At 43.8% G+C, this 12,480-nt stretch overlaps 1 protein-coding gene across 4 annotated transcripts in view; it reads right to left on the bottom strand.

The window, feature by feature from the left end:
• Positions 1-12,480, bottom strand: part of SASH1 (SAM and SH3 domain containing 1) — a 1,249,329-nt gene that overhangs the window by 988,854 nt on the left and 247,995 nt on the right. The gene's annotated exons all lie outside the window — the stretch shown is intronic.

The raw sequence follows: 12,480 nt of genomic DNA on the forward strand, positions 1-12,480 counted from the left end.
TGCCTGCAGCCTGTGGGGATGGAGCCAGGGCAACAGTTGGGCTGCTGCTATTTCCAGGGTCATCCTGGCTAGGTGGTGGTGCTGCTGATGAGGCTGCTGCAGAAGAGGCAAAATGTGGGTCCTCAGGGTGTGGGACGGAGGCAGATGGAGCTGCCTGACCAGATGAGGATCCAGGAGGGATGGAGCCAGAGGGAGCAGCAGATGGACCAGCCACCTCTTCAACTTCCCCAACTGGGTCAATGACAAGTTTCGAGTCAGACCCTGTCTCCCTGTCAGTGAGGTTAGACTGAGTTCTGAAAAAGAAAAAATGTTTTAGGTACCCAAATAATACAAAAACCAAAAAAAAAAAAAAAAAAAAAGATTGGTACTTACGGCCTGAGGTCCATGCTGGGATTCAGAAAGTTGAGCCGGTCAAAATATATGTACTTCTTTTTTTTGGGAGGTGCCCCGGCTCCACTTCTCTCCCGCTGCTGCCTCTCCCTCCTGTACTGGTCGCGGATACTCCGCCACCTTGTTGTAACATCACCCACTGAAACAACAAAAAATACACACATTCTTTAGGCCATTAATCAGTGAGCTCACAAAAGGTGGAACTGACTACAGAGATTTAAGTGTAGCATCCAAATAGGCCTTTGGGGAGAAGATTTAATCTTAAATATACCAAAAAACCACAATTAGCAAGCAAAGCCACAAGGACAGAGTCCACTAACCTCTATCACAGAAAGGACAAATAATGGGAAACACTGTTAGTAAGTAAAAGGGACACCTATTCTAAACATTAATGAAATCCGTTTCTCATGTACAACACCATGTATCTACTGGTGGGCTTTCTAGTTCCTTCATGACTATTTACTAAATTCGTGAAGAGAAATTCAAAGTAGTAAGGGCCTGATAATTCACAAGAACATTACATTTCAAACATGGGTGTACTTACTTATCTGTCGCTGTGCCTGACGTGGCTGCTGGTCATAATGTGGGAAGAGGGCCACACACACGCCCCTCCATGCTGCCTCTTTTTGTGCCCTGTTGGCATAATTAGGGTCTCTTTGGTCCCAGAGGACAGGCCTCTCTTGGACCAAAATTATGAGCATGTCCGCGTTGACAATGTTTGCCATGCTGAATATCACTCCGTGGAGGCATGCAGCAGACTTCCGGGTTCACTGTCTGGCTTTTTCAGCTAATTAGCATGTCTCACCTGCCTGATTGAGGCCTTTGGACGTTTCAGGACATCTGCCAGTAAATCCGTATTTCGCGCAAGGCACACGCATGGTCCGTAAGCATTCCGTATTATACGCTCTCCCATAGACTTGCATTGGCGTATTTTTTGCGCGATACGCTGACAAACGTAGCATGCTGCGATTTTCTGCGCCCGTACAACTCCGTAAATTACGGATCCGTAATATACGCCTTATAGGACTACACCCATTGAGAAGCATTGTGCCGTATGTAATGCGAGTTTTACATACGTAGTTTTTGCGCTCTTACGTACGTAAAACACGAATGTGTGACCCCGGCCTAAGAGTCACAAATAGGCATATCGAACTACTTACAGGGGTAGTACTTTTTGAAAGGTTTGTGGCTTATAAAATGTATGTGCCATAATTGTCTGAGAGATGACACAATACCTCTGCACTATGTGGCACCATGTTTCTTTTCATTCATCACCCTCTTTTAAACTTATCACAGTAATCAAAATAAAAAAAAAAATCAATCCCCCTTTATCACCCCTTTAGTTAGGTAAAGATGCTAAAATAAAAAAAAATATATTTTTTTCATTGTTTCTTAAGGGTTGGGGCTGGGGTAAGGGTTGGAATTAGGGTTAGAGCTAGGGTTAGGGTTGTGTTATGACCTGGTGGTTAAGAGGCCACACTGATATGACCTGGTGGCTAAAACACAACATGGGACGAGCTCTGAGAAGGTGGTATATCTACTGACCGCTGTCCCTAATCCTAACAACAACACTAGTAATAGCCGTGGGATGTTCCTGACTCTCCCTAGACACCTCTTCACAGCCTAAGAACTAACTACCCCTAAAGAAGGAAATAGAAAGCTATCTTGCCTCAGAGAAAACCCCAAAAGGAAAGACAGCCCCCCACAAATATTGGCTGTGAGTGAAGAGGGAAATGACGTACACAGAAATGAAATCAAATTTCAGCAAAGGAGGCCAATACTAAACTTGATAGACAGAGAGAAAAGGATACTGTGCGGTCAGTATTAAAAACTACAAAATCCACGCAGAGTTTACAAAAATGAACTCCACACCGACTCACGGTGTGGAGGGGCAAATCTGCTTTCCCAGAGCTTCCAGCTAGCCTGAATATGACATAGTGACAAGCTGGACAAAAAGAGACATATTTGCAGAGCAATAGAGTTCAAGCAAATGGACAAACAAGAACTAGCAAAAACTTATCTTTTGCTGACAAGGACAGGCCATATGAGAAATCCAAGGAGAGAACCAAATCCAACCAAGAACATTGACAACTGGCATGAACTAAAGCCCAGAGCAGGTTTAAATAACAAACCCAGGCAAGGCGATTAGTGAAGGCAGCTGCCACAGCTACCTAAAGAGCAGCAGTTCCACTCGAAACCACCAGAGGGAGCCCAAGGGCAGAACTGACAAAAATATCATTAGCAACCACAGGAGGGAGCTCCAGAATGGAATTCACAACAGTACCCCCCCTTGAGGAGGGGTCACCGAACCCTCACCAGAGCTCCCAGGCCGATCAGGACGAGCCAAATGGAAAGCACGAACCAAATCGGCAGCATGAACATCGGAGGCCACAACCCAAGAATTATCCTCCTGGCCATAACCCTTCCACTTGACCAGATACTGAAGCTTCCGCCTCGAAAAACGAGAATCCAAAATCTTCTCCACCACATATTCCAATTCCCCCTCAACCAACACCGGAGCAGGAGGATCAACGGAGGGAACCATAGGTACCACATATCTCCGCAACAAGGATCTATGGAACACATTATGAATGGAAAAGGAAGCTGGAAGGGCCAAACGAAAAGACACCAGATTGATAATTTCAGAAATCTTATAAGGCCCAATAAAGCGAGGCTTGAACTTAGGGGAAGAAACCTTCATAGGAACATGACGAGAAGACAACCAGACCAAATCCCCAACACGAAGCCGGGGACCAACACACCGACGACGGTTTGCAAAACGTTGAGCCTTTTCCTGAGACAACGTCAAATTGTCCACCACATGAGTCCAAATTTGCTGCAACCTGTCCACCACAGAATCCACACCAGGACAGTCAGAAGGCTCAAGCTGCCCTGAAGAAAAACGAGGATGAAAACCAAAATTACAAAAGAAAGGCGAAACCAAGGTAGCCGAACTAGCCCGATTATTAAGGGCAAACTCGGCCAACGGCAAAAAGGTCACCCAATCATCCTGATCAGCAGACACGAAGCATCTCAAATAGGTTTCCAAGGTCTGATTGGTTCGCTCCGTTTGGCCATTTGTCTGAGGATGGAATGCTGAAGAAAAAGACAAATCAATGCCCATTCTAGCACAAAAGGACCGCCAAAACCTGGAAACGAACTGGGAACCTCTGTCAGACACAATATTCTCCGGAATACCATGCAAACGAACCACATGCTGAAAAAATAATGGAACCAAATCAGAGGAGGAAGGCAACTTAGGCAACGGTACCAAATGGACCATCTTAGAAAACCGGTCACAAACCACCCAGATGACAGACATCTTCTGAGAAACAGGAAGATCAGAAATAAAATCCATGGAAATATGCGTCCAGGGCCTCTCAGGAATAGGCAAAGGCAAAAGCAACCCACTGGCACGGGAACAGCAAGGCTTAGCCCGAGCACAGGTCCCACAGGACTGCACAAATGAACGCACATCCCGCGACAAAGAAGGCCACCAAAAGGACCTAGCCACCAAATCTCTGGTACCGAAAATCCCAGGGTGACCAGCCAACACCGAACAATGAACCTCAGAAATTACCCTGCTAGTCCATCTATCAGGAACAAACAGTTTCCCCACAGGACAGCGGTCAGGTTTATCAGCCTGAAACTCCTGAAGTACCCGCCGCAAATCAGGGGAGATGGCAGAACGAATCACCCCCTCCTTGAGGATCCCAGCCGGCTCAAGAACTCCCGGAGAATCAGGCAAAAAACTCCTAGAAAGGGCATCAGCCTTCACATTCTTAGCTCGCGGAATATACGAGACCACAAAATCAAAACGTGAGAAAAACAGAGACCACCGAGCTTGTCTAGGATTCAACCGCTTAGCAGACTCGAGGTAAATCAGATTCTTATGATCAGTCAAGACCACCACGCGATGCTTGGCTCCCTCAAGCCAATGTCGCCACTCCTCAAATACCCACTTCATAGCCAACAACTCCCAATTGCCGACATCATAATTACGCTCAGCAGGCGAAAACTTTCTGGAGAAGAAAGCACATGGTTTCAACAAAGAGCCATCAGAATTTCTCTGAGACAAAACGGCCCCTGCCCCAATCTCAGAAGCATCAACCTCAACCTGAAAAGAGAGAGAAACATCTGGCTGACGCAACACGGGGCAGAAGAAAAACGACGTTTAAGCTCCTGAAAGGCCTCAACAGCCGCAGAGGACCAATTCATCACATCAGCGCCCTTCCTCGTCAAATCGGTCAGAGGCTTCACCACACTAGAAAAATTAGCAATAAAGCGGCGATAAAAATTGGCAAAGCCCAAAAATTTCTGAAGGCTCTTTACAGATGTAGGTTGAGTCCAATCATGAATGGCCTGGACTTTAACAGGGTCCATTTCAATAGCCGAGGGAGAAAAAATGAAACCCAAAAAAGAAACCTTCTGAACTCCAAAGAGGCACTTAGACCCCTTCACAAACAACGCATTAGCACGAAGGACCTGAAATACCATCCTAACCTGCCTCACATAAGACTCCCAATCATCGAAGAAAACCAAAATATCATCCAAATACACAATCATGAATTTATCCAGATAATTCCAAAAGATATCATGCATAAAGGACTGAAATACCAATGGAGCATTAGAAAGCCCGAATGGCATCACAATATATTCAAAATGGCCTTTGGGCGTATTAAATGCTGTTTTCCATTCATCACCTTGTTTAATACGCACGAGATTATACGCCCCTCGAAGGTCTATTTTAGTAAACCAACTGGCACCCTTAATCCGAGCAAACAAATCAGAAAGTAAAGGTAAAGGGTACTGGAACTTGAAAGTGATCTTATTGAGAAGGCGATAATCTATACAGGGTCTCAAGGAGCCATCCTTCTTGGCAACCAAAAAAAATCCCGCTCCCAATGGTGACGGAGACGGGCGAATATGCCCCTTCTCCAAGGACTCCTTTACATAACTCCGCATAGCGGCATGCTCTGGCACAGACAGATTGAAAAGTCGGCCCTTAGGGAACTTACAGCCAGGAATCAAATTAATGGCACAATCGCAGTCCCTATGAGGAGGCAGGGAACTGGACTTGGGCTCATCAAATATATCCTGGAAATCCGACAAAAACTCAGGAACTTCAGAAGAAGGGGACGAGGAAATGGACATCAAAGCAATATCACTATGTATCCCCTGACAACCCCAACCAGTTACAGACATAGATCTCCAATCCAGCACTGGATTATGTACCTGTAACCATGGAAAACCCAGCACAACAACATCATGCAAATTATGCAACACCAAAAAGCGAATATTTTCCTGATGTGCTGGAGCCATGTACATGGTTAACTGTGTCCAGTACTGAGGTTTATTCTTGGCCAATGGCGTAGCATCAATCCCCCTTAAGGGAATAGGACTCTGCAAAGGCTCCAAGGAAAAACCACAGCGCTTGGCAAATTCTAAGTCCATTAAGTTCAGGGCAGCGCCAGAGTCCACAAATGCCATAACAGAAAAGGACGACAATGAGCAAATCAGGGTAACAGACAAGAGAAATTTAGGCTGTACAGTACTAATGGTAACAGACCTAGGGACCCTCTTAGTACGCTTAGGGCAATCAGAAATAGCATGAGCAGAATCACCACAGTAAAAACACAGGCCATTCTGACGTCTGAATTTCTGCCTTTCTGCTCTAGTCAAAATCCTATCACATTGCATAGGCTCAGGACTCTGCTCAGAGGACACTGCCATATGGTGTACCACCTTGCGCTCGCGCAAGCGCCGATCAATCTGAATGGCCAAAGACATTGACTCATTCAGACCAGCAGGCGTAGGAAACCCCACCATAACATCTTTAAGGGCTTCAGAAAGACCCTTTCTAAAAATCGCTGCCAGGGCATACTCATTCCATTTTGTGAGCACAGACCACTTTCTAAATTTCTGGCAGTATACTTCTGCTGCTTCCTGACCCTGACACAGAGCCAGCAAAGTTTTTTCTGCCTGATCCACAGAATTAGGCTCGTCATACAGCAATCCGAGCGCTTGAAAAAATGCGTCAATATTAAGCAATGCAGGATTTCCTGGCTCAAGGGAGAATGCCCAGTCCTGCGGGTCGCCACGCAGCAAAGAAATAACAATCTTCACCTGCTGAATGGGGTCACCAGAGGAACGGGGTCTCAGAGCAAAAAACAATCTGCAATTATTTTTAAAGTTCAAAAATTTAGATCTATCCCCAGAAAACAAATCAGGAATAGGAATTCTAGGCTCTAATACCGGAGTCTGGACAACATAATCTTGGATACTCTGTACCCTTGCAGCGAGTTGATCCACGCGCAAGGACAGACCCTGAACCTCCATATCAGCACCAAAATCCTGAACCACCCAGAGATTAAGGGGAAAAAAAAGACAAAACAAGGAAAAAAAAATGGCTCAGAACTTTCTTTTCCCTCTTTTGAGATGCATTTAACACATTGTGGGCCAGGTGTACTGATATGACCTGGTGGTTAAGAGGCCACACTGATATGACCTGGTGGCTAAAACGCAACATGGGACGAGCTCTGAGAAGGTGGTATCTCTACTGACCGCAGTCCCTAATCCTAACAACAACACTAGTAATAGCCGTGAGATGTTCCTGACTCTCCCTAGACACCTCTTCACAGCCTAAGAACTAACTACCCCTAAAGAAGGAAATAGAAAGCTATCTTGCCTCAGAGAAAGCCCCAAAAGGAAAGACAGCCCCCCACAAATATTGGCTGTGAGTGAAGAGGGAAATGACGTACACAGAAATGAAATCAGATTTCAGCAAAGGAGGCCAATACTAAACTTGATAGACAGAGAGAAAAGGATACTGTGCGGTCAGTATTAAAAACTACAAATCCACGCAGAGTTTACAAAAATGAACTCCACACTGACTCACGGTGTGGAGGGGCAAATCTGCTTTCCCAGAGCTTCCAGCTAGCCTGATTATGACATAGTGACAAGCTGGACAAAAAGAGACATATTTGCAGAGCAATAGAGTCCAAGCAAATGGACAAACAAGAACTAGCAAAAACTTATCTTTTGCTGACAAGGACAGGCCATATGAGAAATCCAAGGAGAGAACCAAATCCAACCAAGAACATTGACAGCTGGCATGAACTAAAGCCCAGAGCAGGTTTAAATAACAAACCCAGGCAAGGCGATTAGTGAAGGCAGCTGCCACAGCTACCTAAAGGAGCAGCAGTTCCACTCGAAACCACCAGAGGGAGCCCAAGGGCAGAACTCACAAAAATCCCATTAGCAACCACAGGAGGGAGTTCCAGAACGGAATTCACAACAGGTTGGGGCTAGGGTTAGAGTTGGGGTTAGAGCTAGGGTTAGGGTTGGGGTTAGGGTTAGGGTTGGGCCTGGGGTTGAAGTTGGGGTTAGGGTTGTGTTGGGGTTAGGGTTGTGGTGTGGGGTTAGGGTTGTGGTGCTGGGCTTAGGGTTGTGGTTATGGTTGGGATTACAGTTAGGGTTGGGATTAGGAATAGGGGTGTGTTGGGGATAGGGCTGTATTAGGGTTGGAGTTAGAATTGGGAGGTTCCACTGTTTAGGTACATCAGGGGGCCTACAAATGTGACAAGGTGCCCACCATTGATTCCAGCCAATTTTGCATCCAAAAAGTCAAACAGTGCTCCCTCCCTTATGAGCCCTGCCATGCACACAAACAGTGATTTTCCCCCATATACGGGATATCGGTGCACTCAGGAGAAATTGCACAACAAATTTTGTGGACCACTTTCTCTCGTTACCCTTGTGAAAATAAAAAATGCTTCAGTCTAAAGTAAATTTTTGTGAAAAAAGTAAAATGTTAATTTTTTCCTTCCACATTCCTTTTTTTCTTGTGAAGCACCCGAAGGGTTAATAAACTTCTTGAGTGTAGTTTTGAGCACCTTGAGGGGTGCAGTTTTTTGAATGGTGTCACTTTTGGGTATTTTCTTTTATATTGACTCTCCAAACTCACTTCAAATGTGAGGTGGTCCCTAAAAAAAATGGTTTTGTAAATTTTGTTGGAAAAATTAGAAGTCTCTGATCAAATTTTAACCCTTATAACGTCCTAACAAAAAAATATTATGCTTCCAAAATTGTGCTGATGTAAAGTTGGCATATGGGAAATGTTATTTATTAACTACTTTATCTAACATAACTCTCTTATTTAAAGGCACAAAAATTAAAAGTTTGAAAATTGCACAATTTTCACAATTTTTGCCAAATTTCCATTTTTTTCATAAATAAATGCAAATCATATCAAAGAAATTTTACCACTAACAGGAAGTACAATATGTCATGAAAAAACATTCTGAGAATCAGTGGGATCCATTGAAGCATTCCAAAGTTATTACCTCATAAAGGGACAGTGATCAGAATTGTATAAACTGGCCTGGTCATTAAGTACAAAATTGGCACTGTCACTAAGGGGTTAAAACTGTCCAGTCTAATGGTGCACTTATAGTGAAACATTATCATGCACAAGCGTTCATAAGAATAATCTTCAGTCTCAATAGGCTGTGGATCACCAGATGAACAGGGAAAACGCTCGTTCTTTGGATGAAATGATTTTTTGTGCAGCACAAAAAATCAGTCTTCTCGGCAGCACATCCTGTGTAAACAGGATTCACCTACCGATAACTGTGGCAGTCTATTTAGTTAGGTTGTTCAGTGCTCATCATTTACCGCAATCTGCCTGTGTAAATAGAATATTACGCGACGGACTAAATATTGAGTGTCATCAGTCGGTCCATGTAATCTGGCCTTGAAAAGTAACTGTCATTTTCATTTTAGACTTTTTCAGAACTCAATAGTACATATGAAAATATGCAGACTTGTAACATATCTTATGATATAAATTTGCTTCTTTTTCCTCCTGGATTGACCTTTCACTCTCAATTTATTGGTAAAACCTGGAATATTTGTATTCAGTAAAGACAGATTTTCCTATTGCTGAAATAGATGACACTTGGTAATTTTTAAAACCCTATGGAATAGGGAGGAGGAAGAGAAGCAAGTAGACACCAACACTGTGCTGCAAGTTCTCCTGAAACGTCAGATACAGTTCTCCATAGAACTTTATGAGCACCAACTGTCATCTCACTAATGGAAAATGAGAATGAATGATCAGCAGTAGGCTTCTGTAATAAATAAATAATAAATGACAGTTTCTTATTGTCCCATGTATAAGTATACATTAGTCTTAGTAAACTTGCCCGGATATCTATTTCTTGCCCAATAACCTCAGTTAAGATGACTTTAGTGCTGTAAATGGTGTCACCTTGTAGCCGTACCTACTATTTTGTCTATATCAAAATCAAACATAGTATCAAATAATCTTATCTTGCTCAGCGCTGCATCAAACTTCTCTACTTACTAGAAAGCCTACTTCTTTCATTGCTTCGTCGTTCATCCCAACAGGAAGAAACGTCATGAGCAATTTATTCTAGATAATGTATTCCCAGGCACAAGGTAAGTGTCAGTAATTAATATAAAGCTATTTAAAAGCTGTTGTTGTGAAGCCCCTGCTGTTAAATCCAAGAGAAAGACGCATAGTAGAATATGCTGAGTTCATTACAAAGTCTTCTCAAAGTCAACCAAAACACCAACCAACGTGTCTATAAAAACAAAACACATAAACACATAAAATGCATTATTTTTCTGAATACTAAATGTACAGTAGTAATCAGTGCAAAAATACATATGTACTGTAGATGAATGCAAACAAATGGACCAACCTCTTTATATGTTACAAAAAGCAGCCATGTACCCTATATACAGGACCAGGGCCGGCCCAAGAGATTACGGCGCCCTAGGCGAAACTATTTTGTTGCGCTCCAACTACTTTTAACATACCTCCCAACTTTTGAAGATGGGAAAGAGGGACAAAGTTTGCAGCGCGTGAAGTGTGCCGCGGCAAATTTTAGGCTACGCTTCTGACCACACCCATTCATAGCTAGCCACACCCATATCCACGTCCCAACCAAACCCATTTAGCACTGCTGATCACACTGTTTCATAAAGAATAATTATAAACAAAAAAATATGGCCACACAGTGCTCCATACTGTATAATGGCCACACATGATGCTCCATACTGTATAATGGCCACACATGATGCTCCATACTGTATAATGGCCACACATGATGCTCCATACTGTATAATGGCCACACATGATGCTGCGTACTGTACAATGGCTACACATGATGCTCCATACTGTATAATGGCCACACATGATGCTCCATACTGTATAATGACCACACATGATGCTCCATACTGTATATTGGCCGCACATGATACTTCATACCATATAATGGCCACACATAGCTACTCCTACACACGCGGCTGCACTCCGTACACATGCACTCCGCTCCATACACCTCGTACACACGCGGCTCCGTGCCGTACACCTCATACACATTTAGCTCCGCTCCATACACCTCATACACACACGACTCTGCTCCATACACCTCATACACATGGCTCCGCTCTGTACACCTCATACACATACGGCTCCGCTCCATACACCTCATACACATTCAGCTCTGCTCCATACACCTTTTGCCTTTTGAAAATATTTTTTATAATTTTTTGTATTTTTTCTCTGGTGCCCCCTTAGGGTCGGCGCCCTAGGTGGCTGCCTAGTTCACCTATACGTTCGGGCCGGCCCTGTACAGGACCAGTAAATATCCAATGTACCTAGTAAAAGTGAAGCTCCACCTTTGATTAACATTGGAGATCTAAGTAGAAAATAAAAAAATCTAGCAATTTTGTCACATAAAGCCATTCCATTTATTGATGAGCAGATTAATTCGCGGAGAATTGAGTTTGAGTCAAATTTCCTGAAATTCTCGACTTCATGTATATTCAAACATTTGGAAATTCGATATGCAAGTCGCAGAGAAAAAACATCCCCTGCACCATTTCCCACACTGAAACATCAGATAGCAGGCAAACGTCATTTTGTATTTTTGTGCAGCCTCCCCATAGTGCCCTGCAGCTATAACATGCTATGGATTATCACACATTGGACAGTAGTGGTCTCTACCTGGAGAATCACAGTTCAGTGGTTCCTAGTGGAGCTTAGTTTGTATGGCAGAGTAGTTTCCATCTCCAGAGTCAATGGGTAAGTCTATCTCTTCTGTAGAGTGTAAGCTCTAATGGTCAGTAGGGTCCTGTGTCTTGTAGTTTTTAAGCTTATCAGAGGATTTTTATCTCTCTATTTTAAAGTGTAAGCTCTTACAGTCAGCAGTATCCTCTATCTCTTTCCTGTAGAGTGTAAGCCTTTATAGTCAGCAGTATCCTCTATCTCTTTCCTGTAGAGTGTAAGCTCTTATGTTCAGTGAGATCCTCTCTCTCTTCAGTAGGGTGTAATCTCTTATGGTCAGTGAGGTCCTCTCTCTTCTGTAGAGTGTAAGCTCTTATGGTCAGTAAGGTCCTCTATCTCTCTCCTGTAGAATTTAAGCTCTTATGGTCAGTAAGGTCCTCTATCTCTCTCCTGTAGAATGTAAGCTCTTATGGTCAGTGAGGTCCTCTCTCTTCTGTAGAATGTAAGCTCTTATGGTCAGTAAGGTCCTCTATCTCTCTCCTGTAGAATTTAAGCTCTTATGGTCAGTAAGGTCCTCTATCTCTCTCCTATACAGTGTAAGCTCTTATAGTCAGGGAGGTCCCCTCTCTCTCCTGTAGAGTGTAAGTGTAACGGGGTCTATCGTGCTGGAGTACCTCTTTCAGTACCACCCCGTGTTTCAGGAGGTCCACTCTGCTTTGGCTGGAGTCTGAATGAAGGACGCTGGCTGGAATTGCTTGGTTACATGGGCGCATAGAAAAGATCACTGCTTCTCCATGTATTTCCAGTGTGACAACGCTTTACTCACAGGACACAGAATATATCACACAGATACAGAGGGCTGGCCAATTGAAAAGCGGTAGGCCAGACATACATTACAATAGCCGCAGGTGGCCGGAGCCTGCCAATATTTACTGTGGGAATTACAAAGGTGGGGGAGGTCAAAAGGGAAACATCTTGTCCCCTCTGCCCAGGGGCGCAGCCTGTGGGCTGATGCATTAGGGACATGCATCTCACATGGAACCTATTATACA

This window comes from Ranitomeya variabilis, chromosome 2 (genome assembly GCF_051348905.1).
Source record: "Ranitomeya variabilis isolate aRanVar5 chromosome 2, aRanVar5.hap1, whole genome shotgun sequence".
In the NCBI taxonomy this organism is placed as follows: domain Eukaryota; kingdom Metazoa; phylum Chordata; class Amphibia; order Anura; family Dendrobatidae; genus Ranitomeya; species Ranitomeya variabilis.